Source organism: Bemisia tabaci, unplaced genomic scaffold, assembly GCF_918797505.1.
Source record: "Bemisia tabaci unplaced genomic scaffold, PGI_BMITA_v3".
In the NCBI taxonomy this organism is placed as follows: domain Eukaryota; kingdom Metazoa; phylum Arthropoda; class Insecta; order Hemiptera; family Aleyrodidae; genus Bemisia; species Bemisia tabaci.
The window spans coordinates 207,826-234,966 of NW_027311741.1; the positions used below are offsets into that span (position 1 = coordinate 207,826).

General features: G+C 39.8%; 1 protein-coding gene across 1 annotated transcript in view; it reads right to left on the bottom strand.

Moving 5' to 3' along the window:
* Positions 1 to 27,141, bottom strand: part of LOC109043279 (Activating transcription factor 3) — a 111,704-nt gene that overhangs the window by 53,123 nt on the left and 31,440 nt on the right. Inside the window, exon 2 of the mRNA XM_019060426.2 lies at positions 22,114 to 22,190. The gene's annotated coding sequence lies outside the window, so the exon portion shown is untranslated. The remainder of the gene's footprint in view (positions 1 to 22,113; positions 22,191 to 27,141) is intronic.

A 27,141-nucleotide genomic window follows, 5' to 3' on the forward strand; every position in this document is an offset into this window, starting at 1 on the left:
GTAGTCCATGAAATTAAAAACTGAGCTGCTGATACTAGACTACAGAGGACTGTTATACGACATTTGAAAGAAAAAATCGCCCCAAAATGTCAAACTGGAAATAAGTTCTGGTGGTTTGAAGGCCGTAATTAAAAGAAGTCTGTAGTTTTGGGGAAAAGCTGTAAGGGCGTCTCAATTTCTATACTCAGGAACAGAAATTCGGACTTTGACACAACCCAATTCCTTTTTTATACATATAAAAATGAAGTAAACCGGTTGAAATTTATTTTCTAGATTGCTGAAGAAAATTTTCCGCTGAAATCTCAGAATCAAATTTTTTTACACAACTTAAGACAGTTGCTGTATCGAAAATTTTGTCTCCGCGGACAGTTAAATTTTAAACTATTCAACTCGTCAATAAATATAAAAATAGGCTACTGATTTGCAGAGTGTGGAGACAGGACCTAATATTAGAGTTCTATTTATAGCCACAAATTTAACAGTTTTGGCGTATTTATGATGGTTTTGATGGAATAGTGATAGTGAAGAGTGAAAAATGAGGAGAAAGTTTACTTTCATTTATTTTACCTTTTTTTTTTTTTTTTAAAAAAAAAAATAAAAACTATTGAGCGCTTGTTTGAAATTTCCACAGAGCATTTTGCGAAGGGTAAAGACAAGATCGGCACAGATTCCGAGTTCGTCGATTTTCTTTAAAAATAAAATAAATAAATGAAATGAGACGAAAAATTTGCAACGTTACAAATTGAGATACGTGTTTTATTTTTGGCCACAAGTCAAGACAATTTCTCTATGACCCGAGGAATTTTTGAAATGAAGTCACGATTAAAACATTTTGTAGAAGTAATAAAACGTATTCTTCATTGTGCACCAAAAATAGCAATCCTCGCAATGGGGGAGTGGTTAGTAACAGCGTTTAGACTAAAACGAGCTTTACTCCACAAATCTGTCCTTAAAGAACCGCCGATTAATTGGAATTGAGCGAAAGGCGAGAGAGAGAAGGGAGGAGGTAGAGAGGGGGAGATAAAGAGAGACAGGGGGAGGACGAACGAATGAGAGGGGGAGAGGTGAGAAATTCGAGTTTTGCGAAGGTGTGAGAGAGCATTGCGTGGAACACCTGTATACGGGCGGTTCGATTTAATTGGCGTTCAGCCTCTGACAGGTGCACGTGAGTTGACCCTTGGTTGGTAAGTACCAACTTGTAAACCCCGCCCCACGCAGAGCGAAATTAATTATTTCTCTAACGCACCGAGTACCGTTTCTGATTCAATGAATTTTAACGAAAAATCCACCGACTGCCAGATCTCAGTGCACTGTTCAAAATCTTGGGAGTGCTTTTTACCTCAGAGCTGATCCCCCCACCCACCCCAATAGATTACTTTGAATAAGTAAAGACCATACAAACTTTTTCATAAGTGTAATAAATACTTGTATGCTAATTTTGTTAGTAAGGCTTTTTTTTTGTTCTCTCTGGATCTTAAGACGTTTACGAACTTTACACCTCTCTTGTAGCCCGTATAGTCTTGTATACAAGTTTTGGCCGAAAAGTATTCTATAGTGATTTCAAAAGCATACCCCGACAGAATATTGCAAATCGGGTTGTATTTCCATTTGCAATATCCTCTCAGGACGTATTTTCGGAGTTTTTTCGACAAATTTCTTTGTCGAGTCTTGTTCACTGACAACTGACGTCGGTATTTTCAGCTCAATTGGTGCGATGAAGGCGTATTGCAGTTATCCGATTATGTTCTCTCGTTTTACGCATATCATTAACGAACTGATAGCTTTTCTTACCGTGGTTTTCTCTGACTCTGACCTGTTTGCCTTCAATGATCTGAGTAGGCAATAAGGGCGGCTTGGGTGGGAGCAATAATACTTGCTTGTAGCAGTGAGGCCACGCCCATGCTCAGAAAGAGCACAGTGTATATCGGGGGAAAATAGGTGTTTAAGACATACTGTCTCACTTTAAAATCTTAATGCATGGGTGCAAAAACTTCTCGACCACGCTACCGAGCATGTATTGGTCGCGTGTGAAAATGACCCTTAAAACTATAAATTTGGATGGAAACGCCGGCAAAACCGCGTTTTTAGTTGCAAAACTGCTGTTAATATCAAGAGTTTTAAGCAAAATCGCAAAAAAAATTGCAAGTTTTTCGCGAAATCGCGGCAATGTATACGTACAGAGCCATGCAAAAGTAATTTTACAAGATTTGTGAGGAAAAAGCCGAAAAAGGATATTTAAAACGGGAAGGCCGAGTCCAAGAATGGAAAGGCGAAGAACTTTCTGCATCCTCGTTCGGAAATATGAAAAGTTCACCTAAGGCCTTAATTTTTATCCTTCCATCCCTGCCTTTTACAAAAAGTCAGACATTAGTGGAACCTATGGATTGATGACTGAATGTTACCTTAAAAAATTCAGGCGTCTTGACAAACATCTATAAGTTAATTTTTGATAAACTTTGTGGCAGATTATATCGTACTGCAAGGAGCGATGCAACGCTTTAAAACTTACAAAATTAATGATAATTTGGTGAATGATAAAGCTATTCTCTCAAAAACACGGTGAATGATATTAGGCAATTCCACTCATAGGCGAAGATGCTCGCGAACGCCAAGAGCTATTGATTGAGTAATTTCTGATTACGTCGTGGGCGATGTGTCCGGACAGAGGAATACGAGTGTTTATTTATAAGATAACCAAAAAACCACTCAAGCTCCGACCTGTTTAATTAAACATGAATGAAACTTTTCAAGCAGCTCAGAGCTTTACTTCGCGCGAGTGGTTTTTTGAAAGGTGGATCTGATTGTGAGTGCTGCTACTGATAATTAAGTATTATTTAGTAATTTATTAATATTTGTTTTATCACGATAAATTTCAATGCGTGGCTGCCTCGGCATAGTTTTTTCTCTGTGTTGCCAGTTTGGGAATTTTTATTTTTAGCAATGCGTAATAGGCAGGCATGCGAAAGAGCGATTATCGCCGATGTTTTGGACTTGAATTTTTAAAATTGATACACGCAATAAATGATGCAAACTCAAATCAGACAAGCAAAGTTTTTTAAAGGTAGTTGTTATCGTGCATTGCATGTTGCATTTGTGCATTGGAAAAAGAACTGTGGTGAAAATGAGTGTTATGAAAACAGAAATGACAAAAAAGATGTATCCATGAAGTTGGAGCTTGATTTCTTGTTCAAATTAAAATATTTTGCAGTTGATTTCAATTGATTGTGTTATATAACTTTGCAGATTTATTCTTCCGATTTGAATGTAAATTACGATTTATAAAGTGAAACAGTTTATCTTAAATACCTATTTTTACCCGATATTAACCATGCTCATTTTGACCATGGACGTAGCCTCACTGCTACAAGCAACTATTACCACTCCCAAGCCGCCCTTATTGCCTACTCAGATCATTGAAGGCGAACAGGTCAGAGTCAGAGAAAACTACGGTAAGAAAAGCTATCAGCTCGTTAATGATATACGTAAAACGAGAGAACATAATCGTACAACTGCAATACGCCTTCATCGCACCGATTGAGCTAAAAATACCGACTACCAGTTGTTAGCGAACAAGACTTGACCAAGAAATTTGTCGAAAAAACTCCGAAAATACGTCCCGAGGGAATATTGCAAATCTAAATACAAACCGATTTGCGATACTCTGCCGGAGTGTGTTTTTGAAATCACTATAGAATAATTCTCAGTCAAATCTTGTGTACAAGACTACAAAAAGGTGTAAAGTTAGAGGCTTTTAGCGGAACCGTCTTAAAATCCAGAAATTATACGTTATTTGATCGACCACCAAAAAGGTCAAGTTTAACAAAGTCACTAAGTCACATTTTGGTGAAAATGAGTTGGGGGTCGTTTTGAATCCAAAAAGTTGTAAATGCTCTTCCGTCCAAAATTTAAAGTCGAGAAAAAATATTTTGAACATGGAAAATGCCTTTATACTTTGTCCTTGCAGTGAGTCTTATGGAGGAATTCCTTACTTCGGTTCTAATCTGACGCGACATGAAGCGTATTTTTGCGTCGGATTTGGTTGGATCGGGTAGAGCGCGTGAATCCGATACAGTGAATCCGCATTTAAGCGTATTTTATTCAGAGGTTCGGCACTACTTTTATGCCGGAATCTCCAAGTTACCATTCTATTTGAGTTCAGAACTTCCGATTCGGTGACTGATGAATCGCAACGTCGGTGCGCGATTTTGGAACCACCTCGGGAGATATAGTTCTGAAAAAGGTTCGACCTATCGAAAACCAACGGATCTGATTGGTCGAATCTGGTAATAACGGTGTCCACTGGTGTTGGTGATTGATCAGACGGATCTGGACAGAACTTCCCAAAGAGGCTCGGAACTTTAAATGAAATTAGCTTTTTCATCGCGAATCCGATCGTTGTTTTGGGGCTCACAAAACGGATGGTTGGTGCTCACCGGAGTCATTGTTGGGATTAAACTCGTGCCATGTGAAATACTGGGGGGATTGCGGTGAATCTGGTGGAAAGCTTTAGGCCTCGATACACGCCCTGGTAAAAATTGGCGATAGGAGCTGCGTTTCAAAATACAATAGGAATTCTTATAGCCGGCCAAAGAAGGCAATAGAAAATCATATAGCTGGCTGTAGAAAGCGGAACAAATCATACAGCCGGGCTATACGAACTGATAAAAAAAGTATACAGCCGGGCTATAGCTCCTATCGCCGGGTTTTGCACTTTATCGCCATCGGCTGTAAAAGGCTATAAGAAATTGTGTAGAAATTCGTGCGCTTTGGAAATCATTAAGGTTCATAACGGAACCGCCATAATATTTACAAAACACACATTATATTTTCCTTTAATACATATTTTTTTTCATCAATTAAAATGAGAATAATCCATACAGGATGTGCAAACATTTTAAAATCATGGGTTGAAAAACGCTGACTCCGCGATATTATATATTGGAGCCTAACACAGAGCGGAGCGGCGTGCTGTCTGAGTTAAGGGCGCACTAGCGCCTACAAACCTAACAGGGATACTTCACGCATTGCGCAATGCTTGAAGTATCCCTGTTAGGTTTGTAGGCGCTAATGCGCTTTTCGCGCTGGCTACCCGCCCGCCGCGCCGCAGCGTGCCACGGCACTTGAAGCAACTATTTCACACCAGAGGTATTGCACAGTATCATACAAAATTGAAGGCGCTCCAACATATTACGAATGGCAGGCATCCTTCAAAAGTACGCAGCTTTCCGCGCAAAATAAATCAAGATACTACGGCCCGAAAATAGAGCGGTAGTCCAAAAACTCAATAAATTCTAGCATCCGTTAGTAACATTTAGCAAACACTTTATCGCCTGGCTGTTGCTTAATCGCCATCGGCTATAAAAGGCTATAAGAAATTGTGCATCCGGCTATAGAAGCTATTGTAAATCTTACAGCCGACTTTAGGCCTATGGTATTTTGAAACACAGATTCTACTGCCAATTTTTACCACGGCGATCAAATTCCCGAACCAATTACCATCGAAGTGTCGGGAGTCATCAGTCTTAAAATCGTTACTTTGCCTGATTTCCAAATGTAAACCTAGCAGAAATGTTATATGTGGCAAGAGATAATGAATGGTGGCACTCCGCTTTGATCAAAATTTGACGGTCCGTCCAATTTTGATCAAAGAGAACTGTTGAATGGTATACATCAGTCATCAACTCGTCTACTTTGGTCGGAATTGGTCCGTAATTTGATCGTTTATCGAGAGCTTTTGTGACTGGTGGGTAAGTCTGTCGTCTTTTTGATGACATCGATGTCACCAATTTCATCGGATTCAAGCCGATCGGATCGGATCGGATTAACACAACAATGGAGATGTTGCATGTGTGAGGAATTTGCGATTTGACTGTTGATTCTCATGTAAAAGTTCGCGAGAAACACGATGGTGCCACTGGTTTCCTCTGAAATCAACTCCCAAGCTCAAAAAAAGCTCTCAAGTTGAGGCCCAAATGGAGGGGATATTCCACCCTACCCTGAGAGTCCACCTCTACATCAAGACAAACTCTCCATGCAAAGATAGGAAGAAAATACATTAGCAGGGTTGCCGTGTTTTCAGTTTTAGAGTCCCCAAATAAAGTGGCAGCCCTGTCAATGTATTTGCTTTCTATCTTTGCACGGAGAGTTTGTCTTGATGTGGAGGTGGACTCTCAGGGTAGCGTGGGATATTCCCTCCATTTTGGCCGCAACTTGAGAGCTTTTTTTGAGCTTGGGGGTTGATTTCAGAGAAAATCAGTGGCACCATCGTGTTTCTCGCTAACTTTTACATGAGAAATCAACAGTCAAATCGCAAATTCCTCACACATACAACATCTCCATTCGCTGATAGTGCTTCTCCCTGAAACTCGGTCTAAAAATGTATCCGAAATCTCAAACATCCATCTCAAACTGAGCGCATCGAAGGTATCTAATCCTAGTTTTTGACAGAGATTTACATCTTTATTGGTAAGATTGTTTAAATTTTAAAAATTTTACTTATTTACAATTTGGTTTACTTATCTTTTTAATCAATATAATATATTTAAATATAAAGTTAGTTAACTTTAGGTCCAACCGCAACTGCTGGCACCTAATTAGTTGGAATTTAAATAAATTCTTTTATTAGATTGCTCTAATCTTTAAATTCTAAATGTTAATTTCTCATATTTTTCAAATTTTAAATTTATATACATTTAATCTAATTTCTAACTTTTAAACTAAAATAGGCGTTGCATCGCCTATCTGAACAGGCCACTAAATCAGTCTATTCGAGCGTCAAGTCGCAAGAAAAATACGCACGCCTGTCATGGCATCGACCTCCCGATCCCGGCGAAAAATTCCGACGAGGCCTCGTGGCGTAAATGAGTCTCGCGCGTTCGCGTTTCCGGGGCGAAAACACTCCACTAGACTGTCGTGATAGCGAAGAAAGCAGTAAGTGCATGTTGGGATGAACCTCGAGACTCATAAAAGCAAATGCTAATCATGGCTCATACAGAAATGGACTTACTGATCTCTTCGCTATCAAGGCAGTAATGGTTAATTTCGTGCTGAGGAAAACGGCGTATGAGCATTCGAATGTTGCCTTTCCTCTCAGAAAATATCCATTTTTGAGGAAAGTTATGAATATATGAACCGCGTTTAACGGAAAGGAACCGAGCTACATCAGCTATGGGCAAATTTAACAGGGCAATTTGACATTTTACGAGAGAACGATTGTGCGGATTCCTTTGAAATTTTTAAGGAATTTGTTCTATACTATAGAGAAAATTCATTGAAAGCACGAAAATCTGCACGACCGTTTTCATGTAAAAAATTAAATTTCCCAGTTAATTTCGGCAATAGCTGATGTGGCTTGGTTCCTTTCTGTTTAACGCGCGGTCCATTTATCCTTGACATTTTCAGAATGTTTGGATCGAATTTTGAAGGGAATCCTCCGAAAAATCGAGGGGACAAATATTCACAAATTCCCCTGAAAATTCGTTGTTTTTCGAAGGAAATTTGGCAACACCTGATGGCTCATACGGCGTTTTTCCTCAACACGGCAGAGTAGAGCCAGGCGCGCTCGCTCAGAAAGAGGTGTGTGAAAAAACGGCCAAAAATGCCTCAAGGCATTTTCGAATTTTGATCACTTGGGGTGATACAGTAGCTTCCCAGACGCCCAAAACCGGTCGCCGTTTTGCTTAGAAGCGCCGGGTTGCGACGTTGCCATTTTTTAAAGTGGAAACCTTTAAAAATTCATATCTCCGCCGCATCTCAACCGATTTCAATGAACTTTTTTTTAAAATGTTCCTCTTAAATAGAGCTTTCTAGTGGTATATAGTTTTCTGGGGTTTACTTGGCTTTAAGTGGCACTTACGCGGTTTTAGCACTTCTTGATAGACACAAAAATGTAGTTTTTATTTTACCACGATCGTGGAATCGACGGAATCTAAACAAAAACCAGTCTAAATGAAAGTTCAGATTCTCACCTTTCTAACGAGCACAAGATCATCCCGGGGAAACGTTTAGTTTCCGAGATATGACCGCTCAAAGTTGGTCACATGCGCTTTTGCGCAATGTGAATGCGCCTTATCACTAAGTCATTCGCGAACTGGGGGTCCCTTATGTTCAATTTACGTTGAAATAATTACACAGAGCAGTAAGGTGTACAACACGAGCCGTATTTTCACCTTCGGCTGCTGATGTGCGACGTTGCCATTTTTTTAAGTGAAAACTCTTAAAAATGCATAACTCCGCTGCATTTCAACCGATTTCAATGAACTTTTTTTTAAAATGTTCCTCTTAAATAGAGCTCTCTAACGGTATTTAGGTCTCTGGATTTTATTGACTTCAAGGCGGCACTTAGGTCGTTTATATGGTTCTTTGCAGAGATTTTTCATATAGAAAATAGTGTTGCTATTTTTTATTTTTTATTTTTTTTTTTATTTTTTTTTTCCGCGGGTTGTGGGAGGGTTTGAAATGGCAAAATTTAAAAGAAAGAACTTTGAAAAAAGGGATTCTTTTAATCACTATTCTTACGTGTACAAATATTGAAAGCGACGCTCTCATTGTACAAGGGAAGTTGGTGTTGTTAATTTACCAAGATTTTTGCATTATACTTTAAGCGATGGTGATCTTCCGATCTAGTTTGAATGTTAAAAAAAATCGGGGGAAATACAGACCCCCTTCCGAAAAAAAAAGAAGAAAAAAATAGCAACTCAATTATTTATATGAAAAATCTCTGCAAAAAACCATATAAACGACCTAAGTGCCGCCCTGAAGTCAATAAAATCCAGAGACCTAAATACCGTTAGAGAGCTCTATTTAAGAGGAACATTTTAAAAAAAAGTTCATTGAAATCGGTTGAAATGCAGCGGAGTTATGCATTTTTAAGAGTTTTCACTTAAAAAAATGGCAACGTCGCACATCAGCAGCCGAAGGTGAAAATACGGCTCGTGTTGTACACCTTACTGCTCTGTGTAATTATTTCAACGTAAATTGAACATAAGGGACCCCCAGTTCGCGAATGACTTAGTGATAAGGCGCATTCACATTGCGCAAAAGCGCATGTGACCAACTTTGAGCGGTCATATCTCGGAAACTAAACGTTTCCCCGGGATGATCTTGTGCTCGTTAGAAAGGTGAGAATCTGAACTTTCATTTAGACTGGTTTTTGTTTAGATTCCGTCGATTCCACGATCGTGGTAAAATAAAAACTACATTTTTGTGTCTATCAAGAAGTGCTAAAACCGCGTAAGTGCCACTTAAAGCCAAGTAAACCCCAGAAAACTATATACCACTAGAAAGCTCTATTTAAGAGGAACATTTTAAAAAAAAGTTCATTGAAATCGGTTGAGATGCGGCGGAGATATGAATTTTTAAAGGTTTCCACTTTAAAAAATGGCAACGTCGCAACCCGGCGCTTCTAAGCAAAACGGCGACCGGTTTTGGGCGTCTGGGAAGCTACTGTATCACCCCAAGTGATCAAAATTCGAAAATGCCTTGAGGCATTTTTGGCCGTTTTTTCACACACCTCTATGAATGAAACGCCGGTCAGCGTAGGGGGAGTGGCACATGGCAGTGCGCGCTGAGTGGTCCATCCATTGAGAAAGGCAGTGCAAGTGCCATAGTTGCCAGGTGGTGCTGAAAAACCACCACTTTCCTCAATTTTAATATTGTATAATCTCCGAATTCGGAGAATATGGCAACGTTGGAGTGCGAGGCGCGGGAGCAGAAGAGGGAAGCTGCGAGCGCGGAGTATGAGCTTGTGTGTGCCCGGGGCGCCCTCTCTATTACAACCTGCAGGCCAGCTGACCGGGCCGACCGGTCCATTCGCACGGGTCACGGATCATGGAGATATAATAAAACCCTCATAAATCACATTATCACACTCCGCTCCACGCGCGGACGCGAGATGCGACGACGCCGCGCGACAAGGCTCCAGAATTTTTCCGCCTGACGATCGACGACGTCACGTCGTGCCACGCATCGTCGTGTCGAAGATTCGTGAAATTGAAATCGTGAAATTTTACGGGAGTTAGGACTGATTCAGTGACTACGCGCTGGAAAAAAAACACGTTGGATCTAGAGTCCAGACTCTTAAAAGCGTCGACAAGAAAAAGTACTCTTGATACAATCAGAATCTAGCTTACACTGGAAAAAAACACATTGGATCTAGAGTCCAGACTCTTGAAAACATTGACAAGAAAAAATGTTCTTGATTCAGCTTCAAGCTTCTTGATTGCTTTTTTTTACTCGAAAATACAGAACAGGTCCGGAAATTTTGAAACAGCAGTGGAGATACATGGTTTCTCACTTTGGTCATTGATAATATGTCCGACTTTCGTCTGTTTATCCTGCTTTTTGACTCCCTGTTTTTCCTCCTTTCCGAGGGGCCGAAATCATCACTCACCCACAGCCTTCCTAGAGATATATGACAAATATATGATAAAATTAAATTTCTGCCAATTACTACAATAATTGTTATAGTCAGAGATAGGGAAGGAGCGCCAAAAAAAAAAACGAAAAAAAAAAAACAAAAAAACAAAAAAAAAAACACGAGAAATGCCGGAAAGAGAGTAAAACGTCAGTGTTCGAGTTAGATACCAAAAGTCCGCGCCATGCAGGTAGATCCACCTCTGGTTATCGTTACTTCAGGGGAACATTAGCTCATAATAATCCGGTGATAAAATATTCATACCAGAAAATCCAGTTGCCTCCAGGAAAAGTTCACGGCATGTTTTACTTTAAGCCATGGAAATGGTACAAGTTTAATCCTTGAAAGTTCCAAGTTGATGAAGGAAATGAACTTCGTTAATTTGACAATACTGCACCTCCTTCTCGCCTTGCACCCTGACAACCTCTTGACCTGCGCTTGACTAAAAACCAAATATTTTATCGCTGCTACGAATACTCTGTCACGTCGCGAGAGAATGTTGCCACTGAGGAAAATATGCGATAAAATAAGCCGAATGAGTATTTCGAAAAGTTCAAAGTTTACCGGAAAATTGGCAGCGCCTCCACTAAATGCGGTTGGAAGGATAAAAAAATATTCCACGATATGCTGCACTGCTTAATATTTAGTGTTTACTGGAATTCGTCTCTAAATTGATGCTGTCAATGAACCGAGGAAAGGGCGTGGGAGTGATTAATCTGTAATGGCCAAATTTTTCGATGTTGACCTAATATTAGATTTTGGTTGAGTGGGGAAAGTACTTTCGTCGAACTTTCCTTTCAAAATAAATGCAAAGGAATTCCAAAGGGTAGTGGGATTTTCAGAGAAGTAGTGAATTTCCATTTCCAGGCTTTCGAAAAACTTCAGTGTCGTTACATTCTTGAGCTAAATTTTAGAAGACTGTCAAAAAATCCTTGTTATATTAACACTTCCACGTAGAATTTTAATCTCGTTTTTTAGTTTGTGAATGCGCTGAAAAAATTTGCCCGACGACGCAAATTGCAGAGCTAAAATGCCTCATTTTTAGGACGCTCAATCGGTAGAGTGGCAGAAATAAAACACTACGCATGGGATCTAGTTACGAGGCGTCAGAGTCGGATCCGGCAATTTGGCAACACCGGATTCCCTCCATCTAAATCTATGTTAAATAATCGATTCTTGTCGGAGCACCTGGCCCCTGCAAGAATCGATACATTTCCATAGGTTTAAATGGAGAAAAACAATGTTGCCAATTCTCTGGGTCCGCCGGTGCGAGGCGTGAATGATTGATTACCGATATTTTCCCCCTTGAAGCTATGGTAAAGAATCGATTAATAAGGTGTTTGTTGCGAACACGTTCATCTATCCTTTTCCATAAGCGTAAATGGCAGATCAATCGATATATCGTGCAGCACGCCACGCCACCGATGCAAGCGCGTCCGCAGTCGAAAAACAAAAAAATAACACCTAAAGCAAATGAAAATTAAACTATTGAACGAATAAAATAGGACGGCTTCGCCTCGAAAATCAGTAGCGTGGCGTGAATGATCGATTATCGATATTGCTCCATTTGAAGCTGTAGTAAAGAATCGATTATCAAGGTGTTCGCTGCGAACACCTTGATAATCGATCCTTTTCCATAGATTTAAATGGCAGATTAATCGATATATCGCAAAGCACGCCACGCCACTGGTGAAAATGTGTTATCACTTCTTGACCTGATTGCGCGACCAGCTGAACACGTTTGGCACCGATCAGTCTTGCACCTGTGCTCGAAGATTTCGAGAACCGGTTGGGGGTGGTGGTGGTGGAGTCACCCCGACTAAAGTTTTTTAACGAATTACACCGAGTCTTCAATAACTGTTTGATTGTGCGGAATGGATTGGAGAGAACGCTTGATATTAACTCGCGAAGATATTTTCTTTTTTCAGATTAATATTTTCAGTTACAAGCATACGATTGGCGTAAGATTAAATTCCATGTTAGACCTCTTCACGGGACATGCATTTATGATGTGCTCACATCCTCACGGGTGCTCATGGAAAAATTTTTATAACTTATCGGGGCTTAATGCTTGTCGACCACGAAAACACTTAATTTCGTTCTGATATATTACAAATTCGCGAATAAGAGGACTGAATCCTCAGTCATACGATCGATCTCCTCGGTTGACGTAATCAAATTTTGGTCCATTAAGCCACAATACAGCTCATAAGCTGGAAAAATCCGGTTAATATAGGATAAAATTCCCCACATTTTTAGTATGGAACATATTGCCTAATTTATTTTAGACGGGGGGGAGGGGAGTATACAGCGTATGGGGCGTACTGTACACTCCTTAAGCGCTGCACGGCTGCAAAATTCATTTTTCGTTCTCAAAGGGCCGCTCCCTCAGTCTTATTTCAAAAATTCAAAGATAGCGGGCTTATATAGAAGTTATTATCTATCAACTGCCGTGAAAATCATGGCAGTCAGCCAGACGGATGTCTACACCAAAATCTGAAAAAAAATTGAACGAAAGAAGAGTCAGAGAGCTATAACGAGGCACGTAAACTACTGTGAGGAGCTATTACTGATTTTGAGCCGCTCACACTGCCTACTAACCAATTGAATAAGGTGACCTGTTCTGAGCAAGAGCGAAAAAAAAGTTCAATCACTTTTCAATGCTTGAAACTTGGATTTTAGTGGTGCTTCTCCCCCAGAATATATCATAAGACTTTTTTGTAGTTGAAAGCATCAATAACCCATTTTTCACTCTCTATTTTCAAAAACTGCACTTGAGCGTCTTGTCCTCTAAGCCCCTGATTACAGCCCAAAATTGCCACTTTTCCTGAAAAAATTACTCCCTTAATTCCTCTACAAACGACCAAGTCACAGCCCTGCTTGGCAGCCAGCCTTGCAAGCCATCTTGTACCGAGCACAGAAAATCACTTATTTCTCTAAAAATTGTGTTTTTTTACAAAACCTTCAATTTCATATCGAGCAGATTCCATTGATCATTTAGACACCCTTTAAAGGCCTACACGGAGGAAAATCCATGGCTTTATGAATCACTCGGTGCTTAAGATATGGAACACCACTAATAGTCGTAAATGAACCTATGATTCTCGGTCTGTGAACCATAAGGTATCTCCAACCATACCAAGGTATATATCGACGGTGTAAGTCCGCAATCACGTATCTCTGAATACACTTGTCTACCCTTTAATTGTAATAAAAATCGAGCAGAGATTGTCAAAAGAACGCCAACTGACCGCCTGCACTGCGTTTGGGGCAATGCGAGAAGTATTCATGCAGTCTCGTAGGCGCTTCATGCCGGCCGCACTATTTGGCGTAATGCGTGACGTATTCCTACAGTCTTGCAGGCGCTAATATGCGTTTAACGCCGGCCGCACTGTGTTTGACGCGGCTATTATTCGAACTCGTGTTAGACCAATCCCAGTATTGAATAATAGGGCTTTAAATGTCCATTTGGTGTTGCGACGCCTTATACCGACGGTGTATGTCGGCAATCACAAAACTCGGTTTGCGACGTCGCAGACTTCCTGTCATACTTTATTTTTCAAACGGAAAACTACGAGGGCTGTCCCAAAAGAAACCGGACTTTTGTCATAGAAGGCGAACCGAGCGTCGTAATGAAGTTTTCTTGGGCTTGTTTGAAAGCTGATAAGCTACTGGAGATGCTTGTTTTTACAGAATGCAAAAATTCGTCTTGGTAAGGAAACTACACGCTTTGGAGTAAAGGAAAGTCAAACTCGAGTTGCGATTTTTGTCTTTATTTCAAGAAAAATTTGGATACAACTTAAAAATAAACCCAGGTTTTAAGTTAAAAACTTCGTTGCTCTCTTATTCAAATGCTTAAAAATAAGGAAATTTACATTTTAAGCAGCTTACCAAGTCATCACCTATCCCCTTCAAAATACTCGCCAGCTTTGTCGATGCATTTTTGCCACCGTTTCTTCAATTGGAGGAAAAACTGTTGGAAATCCTCAGGTTTGAATGATCGCAATTCCTTCAAGGTGTTCTCTTGAATTTCCGAAATGGTTTGAAAATGTCGACCTTTCAAGGTAGATTTAGGTCGTGGAAATAAGAAAAAATCACACGGAGCCAATTCCTGGTTTCTGCATCACGATAATGCACCTGCCCATGCATCCCTCCAAATTCGCGAATTTTGTGCAAAGAATGCCATGAGTGTCCTCCCTCATTCCCCTTATTCACCTGACCTGGCTTCGTGTAATTTTTTCTTATTTCCGCGACTTAAATCTACCTGGAAAGGTCGACGTTTTCAAACCGTTCCGGAAATTCAAGAGAACATCTTGAAGGAATTGCGATCATTCAAACCTGAGGATTTCCAACAGTTTTTCTTCCAATTGAAGAAACGGTGGCAAAAATGCATCAACAAAGCTGGGGAGTATTTTGAAGGGGATAGGTGATGACTTGGTAAGCTGCTTAAAATGTTAATTTCCTTATTTTTAAGCATTTGAATATGAGAGCAACGAAGTTTTTAACTTAAAACCTGGGTTTATTTTTAAGTTGTATCCAAATTTTTCTTGAAATAAAGACAAAAATCGCAACTCGAGTTTGACTTTCCTTTACTCCAAAGCGCGTAGTTTCCTTACCAAGACGAATTTTTGCATTCTGTAAAAACAAGCATCTCCAGTAGCTTATCAGCTTTCAAACAAGTCCAAGAAAACTTCATTACGACGCTCGGTTCGCCTTCTATGACAAAAGTCCGGTTTCTTTTGGGACAGCCCTCGTACTCAACGGCAACTCTTTAAAACTGCCGTGATTTCTCTTCTCTGTGCGAAACAAATTCTGCAAAAACTTCAAGGAATGATGCCAATTAGTACTTTTTTTTAAAAAAAAAAGTGACAGAGATGGAGATTTTCAAACAACGGAAACGAGATACGTGGTTACGGACTTACACTGTCGATATACCATTAATAAGGTAGGTGTGCTATTATTATATGTTGCCTTTACTACTATTAGTGGTGTTCCATATGAACCACTAATTGGTTTATAAGCCATAGCTTCTTCTCAGTGACCACCAGAAAACTCTATCGAAAACTGTCATCGACATGCAGAGATGGGAAGTGAAATTTCATAAGGCTCGAATAAATTTCACAGAAGTTGAAATTTATTAATTTTTTTTAGAATTATTGATTGAACCTTTGAAGGTCTGAAAGCGTTTCAGATGGTCTTTCTGTTGATGCTGCGGTGTTATGCTACTCTGCTGAAGGTGCCAGACACAAAGAGGGGGCAATAAGTTTATAGAGGAAAAACCCAACCTAACCTTTAAACTAAACGGAAACATTTGCAACGCGCGAATGTTTTAGGCTTGGGGTAAAAAATTTCAAAATCTAGAATCACCGTTTCTAGGCGTTTCTTAGCTTCCTGAATGTATCCCCAGAAGTTTCAATCATGAAATTTTGTGAAATTTCATTCGAATAAATTTCATGAAATTTTCCATCTCTGTAATGACATGACAATCCTCTCCAGACGAATGTCCTGCGGGTCGATTATTGAATCGTTATCGAATGTCCTGCGGGTCGATTATTGAATCGTTATCGAATATCCTGCGGGTCGATTATCGAATCGTTATCGAATGACCTTGATCGATAAAAAGCATTGCCAAGATAGGGATCTATCGATCAGGATCATTCGATATCGATTCAACAATCGACCCGCGCTGGAGGCGAGGGTGAGAAGAAGCACGTGCGTTCTACTCTGCACCCATTCGGTCACTGTCATGTTTCGTCCATATCCCAGCCCCGAGGCCCAAGCCCCCGTTTTCATACATAAGTAATTGCTTGCCGCGGATTGCATGAAAAATGAGCGTTGCATCAACCCAGCGGCAGGCCATCAATCCGCCCGAAGAAGACCTTAACCCCGCTCTTACGAGAGTCCTAGCCAGCGCGAGGACATAAGCAAAACAAGACTCATTCAACTCTACAGTTACGATGTTTTTGTAGCAAAGGAACGGTGTGAGGGTGCTGCCGCCGGTTCGGATCCTGAGCCAAAAACAAGACGCATCGAGTGAGGGAATAAAAATGCTGAAGGATGAGACGAGCGTCTGCCTTGGCTCCGCAACGACAGCTTAACAGCCTTCGCGTCGGGTCCAGCGGCGCGGCGTGCTTTGCGATATATCGATTGATCTGCCATGTAAACCTATGGATAAGGATCGATCAACACGGTGTTCGCAGCGAGCGCCTTAATGATCGATTCGTAACCACAGCTTCGAATGGGGAAATATCGATGATCGATTATTCGTGCCTCGCCACCGGTCGGGTCCTTCCTCTGAGGCTTTGTAAATCAATCTTTATTTTATTCGCTTTTTATGAATATCCCGTCCGTAAACTGTGCGGCTTCTTCTGTCATGATCCCGTGCTAAGGAAAAACGCCTTACGAGCCATTAGGCGTTGCCAAAGTTCATTGGACAAATCGCGAATTTCCGGGAAAATTTGGAAACGTTCCTCTTCCGATTTTTCGGAGGATATCATTCGTAATTTGACCTAAAGGGTGTGAATTTTCAAGGAAAAGTATTCATGACTTTCTTAAAAAATGTATACTTTATGAGGAGAAATTTGGCAACATTTGAATGTTGATACGACGTTTTTTCTCAGCACGGCAGTATGGTCCGCGACGTTGTTTTCGCACCGGTCGCGGTTGTCCGAGGGTCAGATTAGAAACAAAAAGTAAGAAAATGATAATAAATGAACGTAAGGATTAGTCCTTTCGCAATCGTTCCCAAGGTCTTAGGCCCGGGAGATTAAAAAAGCATAAACCCACTTAACAGGAGGAGGAGACTGCGTTGATAACGCCCACCCGGTAGGTTTCATACACAGTTTGCGATTTTTTGGTCGGCAAAATTTTTAACGTTCGGGTTTCGACTGAACCAATTCCGTGAGGTCCTGTGGTCTGTAACTATTGTAGACCAGTGTTGTGAGACTACACTGTTGGAAATGATAATATTCTGTTTTCATTTTGAGAACCTAATCGAGTCAAATTTGAAACTTTTTTAGACTGATGTGACTGTATATCGAATCGTTTGGCTCAATTCGTTGCTTGACTGACAAAAATACATAACCACATTAGCTGCAGATTTTGAAAATTTTAAGGTAGATTCGTAAAAACCAAGAAAGTTTTTCCCCCATTTTATAATTATTGCAATCGAGAAAATCAATTTCCCAAGTCATTCTTTTGAATTTCACTCGAGATTTGTTAAAATTGTCCTTTTTATGGTGGAATGTTAATTATTCCCTCAAATCTCCCTTCATCACAATATAAATCATAGGCGGATCCAAGGGGGGCGTAGAAGGCGTACCCCCCACCTCGCGCGCCCGAAAAAAGAAGGAAGAAAAAGGGAAGAATAAAGAAAGAAGGCAGGAACAGAGGAAAGGAGATGGAAGGAGGCTCAGATACGGTAAAATTCATGACAAAATTGACTCAAACTGCTCGTGAGATGATTTACAATTTCGAAAATTTTCGGGGGAAGCCCTCCGGACCCCACTTCCGACCTCGTTCCAAGTACCTATGGGTCCGCCTATAAGATATAAACCATATGGGGCCTCTAAGGAAAGGAGTCGTTTAAGAAACGACTATAACGGCCCTGAGCTCTTTCTTAGGAGGGCAGAATACTTTTCTAACCACTCGACCAAGGCTCCTATGATTTACGACACTATTTCGGCTACAAACTTTGTTCCAAGTTGGCAATGGCGCTATGGCCGGAGCATGGCACCGCGTATTTGGAAAGGTCGCGAAGGTGAATTACGACCATTAAACATTACTGATTTCCAATCGTACTTCAACCTTTTCCTAACCCCGGACCCATCTTTCAGATTATTGTTGGAGGTCCCTGGTGACAGGCCTCAAGAAGTGTTGCGGCATCAGAGCAGGTGTTCAGGGAAAACCGTCGCGAAAATACCGAAGCTTGATTTAAATGCGGTTTGAATCTCGCATCCGATCGAATGAGTTAATAGTTCATTACATTGGTTGAGAATTTGAGCACGAAAATCCATGCGTGCTCATAGAGATTTCACTTAAAACATACTTTGGACAAAGATGACATATCAGCATTTATCCCGCACCATTATACCTTTCCTACAGCGTAAAAATTACTTATTTCGGAAGTCAACGTTCAGATTTGCTTGAAATAGATTAGGTGAATTTTCTTTGGTTTTTTGCTCTAATGTATGTCGAGTCACTGCTCGAAACCGTGCTTAATTGTGTTAAATTGTTCTTCAGAGGAGGATTAGTTTTTCAGGAAGCTGACAAGCTTTTGACAACTTGAGTATTACTATGAATCGAAGAAGTATAGGAAAGTCTTAGAGTTGAATTCTACGAACCTATAATTTAGTCTCATTAATAGATTTGACCTACTTTGAGTTTTGTTTTTTGGATGCGGGAAGTGTGAATTGGAATGATTCTATACCGTAACGGATTATCAATTGATTTTTTAAGTATTTTCAATAACATGATGATTATTGACGGGATACCATGTATTGCGATACTTTACTTTTTACCTTCTTTACACTTCTACAGTAGAATGGTCTGTCAGCCTCAGCAGTGGCAATTTTCAAAGTTGGCAACACCGTTTTTCCTCCATTTAAATCCATTAAAAATATCGATTTCAGGTAGATTATGCTGCTTCACAAAGAATCGATTATTTTACATACATTTAAATAGAGTAAAAACAGTGTTGCAAACTTTCAAGAATTGCCGCTGCCTATCAGCACGGAATTAGTCGGTCGCACGAATAGAAATCTACCATTATGATTACATATTAATTTTACTGAATTTGATGGTCAAACGTACAGAAATAATTTGGTTTCTTTTTTCACAAATTTTTGTGTACTCTAAAACACGAGTATAATTGAATAATATGATGATAAAGTGTTTCCACGCGATACAAATAAACACGGTGAGACTTCAGAAATTAAGACGTGCCCACGTTAGCCTTTGAATTACGAGAAATATTTTGCCGGATTCGAACATTTATTCCTGTTCAATCATTCAAAAGAGATGCGAAAAAGAGGTCACCGAAGTGACTGATATCGGCAACTATGCAACGACGTTTTGTAACGGAGATCGATACCGAAAAAAAATCTCAGCGATCGACCTCATGTAGGTTCTGCAGGAATACGATATACGTATGAATTTAAATTTTAAAAGAGAAAGTAAGTGAACAGACAGATACGGAATTTTAAATTTGAATAAGGTGTAAGCGACAATTTCCGAGAATTGCGACCTCGGAGGAGGCATAAGGAAATGCGGGAAGAAGCGCATTGCTTGGATTAACTTCAGCTTGGTGAGGTATTAATGAGGAACACTTGTACAAAAAGGAGCCCCAAGTGTCATTGATCGGTGAGCGCTCCTTCACCTCCTGCATAAGTGCATAATTTGGCCAGCTTTATCGAAAAGGGACAAAAAGCAAGTTTTAAAAAAATCACTTATTTGTTCGTATCGGAGGATCAATCGTGCGGTTTTATTGTTTCTGCAAAAAGTAAAAGTACCTATAGTTGGTTCCTTGCAGATGAAAGTTCTCCATTCGATAAATAATAACATTTTAAACGCCGTTGTAAAAGAGGTAAAAACTTTAAAAAAAAAAGGTAAGAGGACGTCACTTTTTATTTGTTTACGGTAATCAAAAGTAAGTCCTGTTCTAGTTTCGCCAATGAGAAAAATCAATTCGTTTTATATGTACGTACACTTAATTTAATAAAACGTGACGGAAATTTAAACTTAAAATTTTACGAATCATGCATCTTAAAGGCCCCTCGTTTTCAGATGAGGGGCTCGGAGGACTAGGCGCATAAGTGTAGTTTTTGCTCTTTCAAGAAATACGTCTTTGAAGTTACGAAATTACACGGATCCTTACGGCGGAAAGAAAGTTCAAATTGACTTTTTAACCCTGGTAAAAATTGGCAATAAGAGCTGCGTTTCAAAATATCATAGGAATTCTTATAGCCGGCTGAAGAATGCTACAGAAAATGATATAGCTGGCTGTAGTATGCGGAGAAAATCATACGGCCGGGCTATACGAAGCGACAAAAAATTATGCAGCCGGGATATAGTTCCTATCGCCGGGCTTTACACTTTATCGCTTGGCTGTTGCTATTAAGCCATCGATTATAAAAGGCTATAAGAAATGGGCCTGTTGCAAACTTTTGCTAGAGCAAAACTAAGAGTTGTTTCCTACAGATAATGCCTCAAAAATCACTATGAGCGCATCGGCAAAGTCTGAAATGCACTCATAACTTCACAATCTGCGTAAGAAATTTGCGGTTTTTTGAGCTTCCCGCTTCAAAAACGATACTACGGTACAGGTGAACATTTTGTTAGAGGAGTCGTTCCATTGGCGACAATACTCATCATGGCCGACGCCAGTCCGCCAAAACACGTGTGATGGGACGAGATAACACTTGAACAGGATTAAATCATATAACAATCGGCGTGTTTACGTTCATATTTTCCTCGCCCGCCTTAATTGACCTTGAACTCTCCTCGAATTACGCGAGGAACTGCGCAAGCGTCGGCCATGATGAATATTGCCGACGATGGAGCGACTCCTCTAACAAAATGTTCACCTGTGCAGTAGTATCGTTTTTGAAGCGGGAAGCTCAAAATAACGCAAATTTCTTACGCAGATTGTGAAGTTATGAGTGCATTTCAGACTTTGCCGATGCGCTCATCGTGATTTTTGAGGCATTATCTATAGGAAACAACTCTTCATTCTGCTCTAGCAAAAGTTTGCAACAGGCCCATTGTGTAGAAATTCGTGTGCTTTGGAAATCATTAAGTTTGATACGGAACCACTTTAATATTTACAAAACACACATTATATTTTCCTTTAATATATATTTTTTTCATCAATTAAAATGTGAATAATCCATACAGGATGTGCAAACATTTCAAAATCATGAGTTGAATAACGCTGACTCCGCCAGATTAAATATTAGAGCCTAACACAAAGCGGAGCGGCGGCGCACTGGCGCCTACAAACCTAACTGGGATACTTCACGCATTGCGCAATGCGTGAAGTATCTCTGTTAGGTTTTTAGGCGCTAATGCGCTTTTCGCGCTGGCTACCCGCCCGCCGCGCCGCAGCGTGCCACGGCGCTTGAAGCAACTATTTCACACCAGAGGTATTGCACAGTATCATACGAAATTGAAGGCGCTCCAACATATCACGAATGGCAGGCATTCTTCAAAAGTACGCAGCTTTCCGCGCAAAATAAATCAAGATATGACGGCCCGAAAATAGAGCGGTAGTCCAAAAACTCAATAAGTCTTAGCATCCGTAATTAGTAACGTTTAGCATACGCTTTATCGCCTGGCTGTTGCTTAATCGCCATCGGCTATAAAAGGCTATGAGAAATTGTGTAGCCGGCTATAGAAGCTATTGGAAATCTTACAGCCGGCTGTAGGTCTATGGTATTTTAGAACACAGATTCTACTGCCAATTTTTACCAGGGAATGCTTAAAAATTGGGATTTTGGAGCGAATTATTCACAGAATAGGCCTTAAGATTAGTTTTACTTGAAATCATTAAAGTCTCAATTTTTTGAAAAAATTGCCCTTATGCGCCTTATCCTCCAAGCCTCTCAGATTTTCTCTCAACTCGACATGCAATTTCTTGAGGTCAACGAAAAGATTACTGGGACAAAATGTCACATATTTTAAGGTTTTTGTTAAGCACTTACCGGCGGTTAATTTATGTATAGTTCCTGAGCTCTCTCAAAAGCTGCCGACTTTGATTCATGTGGTGGAAGCAAGTTTGCTGTAAAAAAAATATGAAGATAAACTGCATTAGAATCATTTCATCAGATTGAATTAACAAGAGTAAAACATGGTGTTAGTCTAAATTTTATCTCTTGACGGCTAATTAACGGAACAGGTGTGGGCAATGTAGTATTAGTAAAAAGCACTTGCTCTCTGTGACCGGTTTACGAATGCAGCATCAATTTGCTTTTATGTTGCTTAAAATTGAATTACCCTCTCAGTTCTGGAATAAAGTTTTAATGATATTTTTTTTTGAAAAAAAAAAAAAAAAAAAAAAAAAAAAACACCAAATAAGAGATTTAGGAGGACAAAGCGCATAGGTGCTGTTTTCGCTATTTCGAGAAATACGTAGGTATTCAAAGTTTCGAAATTACACGGATCCTAATGGCGGAAAGAAAGTTCAAACTGACTTTTTGATGTTTGAAAATTGGTATTTGAGAGCGAATTTCTCCCAGAATATGCATTTAGACTGGATATTACTTGAAATCATTAAAATCTCATTTAAAAAAAAAATAAAAAAAAAAAAAAAAAAAAAAACTACACTCATGCGCCTTGTCCTCCAAGCTCCTCAAATATTATTGCTTGAAATCAACGAGGAATAATTAGAACGAGGTAAAGAAAATTTCAAGGAACCAAAATGAGTTATTTTTCTTTTCAAAAATGAAATGCGAGGGAAATAGCAACTTTGTGATTTTTAGATATATGCTATCAGAGTTAAGTCATCGACATCTACAAAAAATCAATGACTAATGCGCTGAATTCTGGTTTCTTCGAGTGAAATTTAAAGATGCGCGCAATTTTAAGAGACAAACTGCTCCTTCAGATGACTGTCCGTAATTTTTTTTTAAAATAATTATTGAGTAAAATTGTATTAATTGTCGTGTATCCGTGGAATACTGTTTGTCTGCTCAAAACTTGACCGCATCTCGTGCAGTTTGTCTCTCTCGCCTGATAATCTACCGTGTGAAGTAGGTATTAACACGGAAGCTATTCGAGAGAGCAATAAAATGTACCCACAATGAAGCTAAGCGCACATAACACTCCGATTAAAATCTGTTCTGTGAGTCCTGACGCCACTGATGGTTATCCGATGTCAGCGAATGGTCCGCAAACCTCTATAATGCCGCTATCACTGCAGCTCGTGCAGCACAGCCTCTATTCCACCATTCTAAGGTAAAAAGACGTATGTTGATCCAAAACGTTGCCGAATTTCAATCGATAACATTCGCACTTTCTCGATGATTTTCGCCAATTTTTCGGGGGATTTTTCATGGAGTTTTACTCTCAATTAAATTTAACGTATCTGAAAATTCTGGGGGAAAATACTCATCACTTTCCTAGAGTATTATCATTTTGTTGGGGGAAATTTTGCAACCTTTCAGTGTTCACACGCCGTTGTTCCTGAGCATTGAGCGACTAAGTTCCGACTTGAACAACGAGTGCGCTATTTCTCATTTATCTCTAGGGAGATAAATCACCTGGGCGCAACTTGCAGTCATTTGTGTGACATTTTCAAGTGTTAACTGCTCGGCATAGCCATGGCCACCACAGACAATAGAACAGCGCGGATTCGAAGAATAATTAAACTGATCGATCTGGCGTTACAATGGTGATCGGTAACGTAAAAAACGTCTGCGAATGATTAGGTATAACAATCGCTTAGTTTTACTAAAAATAAGCCTGTATATGGTTGTGGAAAAAAGTAAAATTGACCATCATTTTAAGGTCTAAAAACATTTTCCTAAGCGTAGCTCTAGGGAAAATGCAACTAATATTATAGAAAAGAAAGGAGGCACAGTTATAGAAAAAATTAAGAAGGAATCATCGCTAAAATCTGCCCAAAATGAACCCTGCTAGATATCGTGGATTCGTCGACCACATAATTTTGCTGATGCTCGATTACTTTACCATAATTGCCTAAGTTGAGAAAATGTTTCCCTAAAATTATTAAAATTCATAGTCACATTCAAAGTTAGAGTTTCAAAAATTATTCAAAGAGCAATGGCGGCAAATTTTGCAACTTTTTTAAATGTAGCTATAAAGAAAAATCGGATTCAGAGAAACAATTATCAACGAGAGAAAGTGACAAAATCTCTCATTTCCCGAGAGTATATCTCTAATTTTGTCGTCTTCCTGTGATACAATAGACAGCACCTTAAATTAGTCGAGTTAAGACTAACAGAGAAACCGAACACAGAATTTGGCCTTGAACGGCAAGGCGCAAAGAGCAATGATGACGAGAACTTAAGATGAACAGAAGAAACCCTCTGCGCGGCGCACGGTCGGCATGTACCACATATTAGCGCCTACAAAACTGCATGAATACTTCACGCATTACGTCAAACTTAGTGCCAGCAGCGGTCGGCGTGAAACGCATAGCACATACAAGATTGTAGGAATACTTCACGCATTGCGCCTAACATAGTACGGTCAGTGCGGCGCGGCGGCGGAAGTTAAAATTATTAAAGCACATTTATGTTTGTTCTTTCATAATATTTTTGATCATTTCATGTAAATGGAAGGCCTTGTCTACACAGAGGTAGGTTTACGGAACTTGACTTTCGCGCCAAGTAACGTGAACTTTTGCTAGTAGCGTTGTCAGCACTTTCGCAAAAAATGTGTCCAACACGAGTAAACGCGTCTTATGCACCCCTCCCCCTCCGGCACGTTCACTTGATGGTTTTTATTGATGTTTCAAAATACGATTGAGAAGATGGCGGCAAAATACAGGCGGTCCATGGGCGGCAAGCAAGTAAATGTGGCCCCGTCCTCAAATCTCTTTTTCTCCGTTTAAATTCGATGTGACTAGCAGTGGCGGGGCGTGCTTTGCGATAAATCGATTGATCTGCCTTTTAAACCTATGGTAAAGAATCGATTATTAAGGTACTCGCTGCGAACACCCTGTTTATCGATCCTTTACCATAGCTTCAAATGGCATAACAATCGATCTATCGCAAATCACGCCACGCCGCTGGTGACTAGGTGCGTTTCTGTCAAACTCGGTCCAAATCATCGCTCTTTTGACGTGTTGGACGTATCTATATTTCCACTTGAGCCCCGGAGAGCATAGAGATATACGGAGAACAGGGCTCACGATGATATTGGGATATGCCCTTACGTAAGAGGAGCGACGAAATATCAGTTTAGTTTCCATTCTGTATCATCTAATAGACAGAAATTAATAGGGAGATGAAGATCATCTAGGACATGCACGAGTTTGTCCTTAACATTATCACGAGGAAAAGCCCAGCCCAGCATCCGTCACTGCGATCCTGGCTCATTGTTCGGCTACCCTCGCTGACGCTTGTAACCGCAAGCTAATTTACGATCGTCAACTGAAATGAGCTTTTGCTCACCCAGGTTTCCTACGCAAAGATCGCTCCCATGCGTGAATTACATCCAGCAACTGGAGATTATATATCATTGATACTGCTGTGTCATGAAGAACAGTAGTAAGTGTAAAAATGAGGTTTTCAGAAAATAAACATGTGGTAGTTTAAAAATAAAATAAAAAATTAATTTAACAATCCCTCCGTTTTCCGTATAATCGGTTTGGCTCCGTAATCGATCGTGAATCAATTCTTTTAGATGAACTGCGTAAATTCATGAATTTTACTTTTAATTACAATTAGGGGGTTAAGTAACGCACTTTTCCCGATTTTTACCCTCCCCCTTGTGACGCACCCGTAATGCAAAGGTCAGTGGGGGTACAATTGTAATAAATGCGTCACATATTAAGAACTCCTCCACAGTCTTTGATCTGAAAAAAATTTGAGATCATTACAATTTTTTAATTTCTAAACGTCGCGATCAGGAAAAGTATTTCCCCGGGTTTTTCACTAGTAAACACGGATTTTCAATTTTAGCATCGACTCTGTTTGAAAAATTTACGTTATAATAGACCAACAAACAACCAGGAAGGATATATGATTTTGTCAATTTGCAACTTAAAATATGACCGCCTGTACCTATTGCCGTTATTTATTCTCTGGCAATCAAGTCACACTGATTCGAAATAATTCAACTGCTTGAACATTTGATAAACTCACCCTACGGCATCGTATAATTTTCGTATAATTAATTTGAAATCCGACAACCTGGCCCGCCTGCTTTTTTTAATACCCTCATCGCTCCCGCGGCAGATCTCATTCCAGGGTTCAGAGTTCACGATTATTAAGCGCGCCACCCGATTACCGACTCCAAAATCTTACCGTCCTCTCCGAAAATTGTATTTCTCGGCAGATTAAAATAAAGCGGATAATAAGCGCCTCAAGCTTGCGTCTGGAGTTTTTGAGGAATCGGTCGAAGAGTTAGCCAAATCTCGAGTTACCGGCATATTTCTACTTCACTTGTGAGACGAAATAAGAATTTCAGGACTCTGAGCTGTCGTTTTACTCAGGTAGCAATAACGATCTAATCTTAGAGATGAGTTTTGTAAAAAAAAAACCCTGGATTTATATAATTCCCAGGAGATAAAGGGGCCAACACCAGACTCCTGGTAATGTTAAAATATACGATTCTAATTGATTACTAAACGTATGACTAACATTGCCAGGAATCTGGTAGGTACGATTCACTAAAGTTCTGTTTATTCTGTTCTGTAAATTTTTAAAGTTTGCTCTTTGGGTCTAGTTTTCTATATAGCTACCACATTTTTCGACACAATGCGACCTCTCCTATTCCTTTTGAGAATTTGAATAATGCGTTTTTTTCTCTCAAAAATTCTAGTTATAACCATTTTGCTTTGCCACTGATATCAAGACGGAAAGTGTAGAAACCACCATGTGTAACCAAGAGAGATGTATCCATCGCCCGATATAAAAAAAAGGAAGACAGAAAAAAAACAGAGGAAAAGTTAAATAAAACATAATTGAAAACGTCTCAGTGTTATAAAAGATATGTTTGATTGTTCCATGGTAGATAATAATTGTTTCGGTTTATTTTTCCGC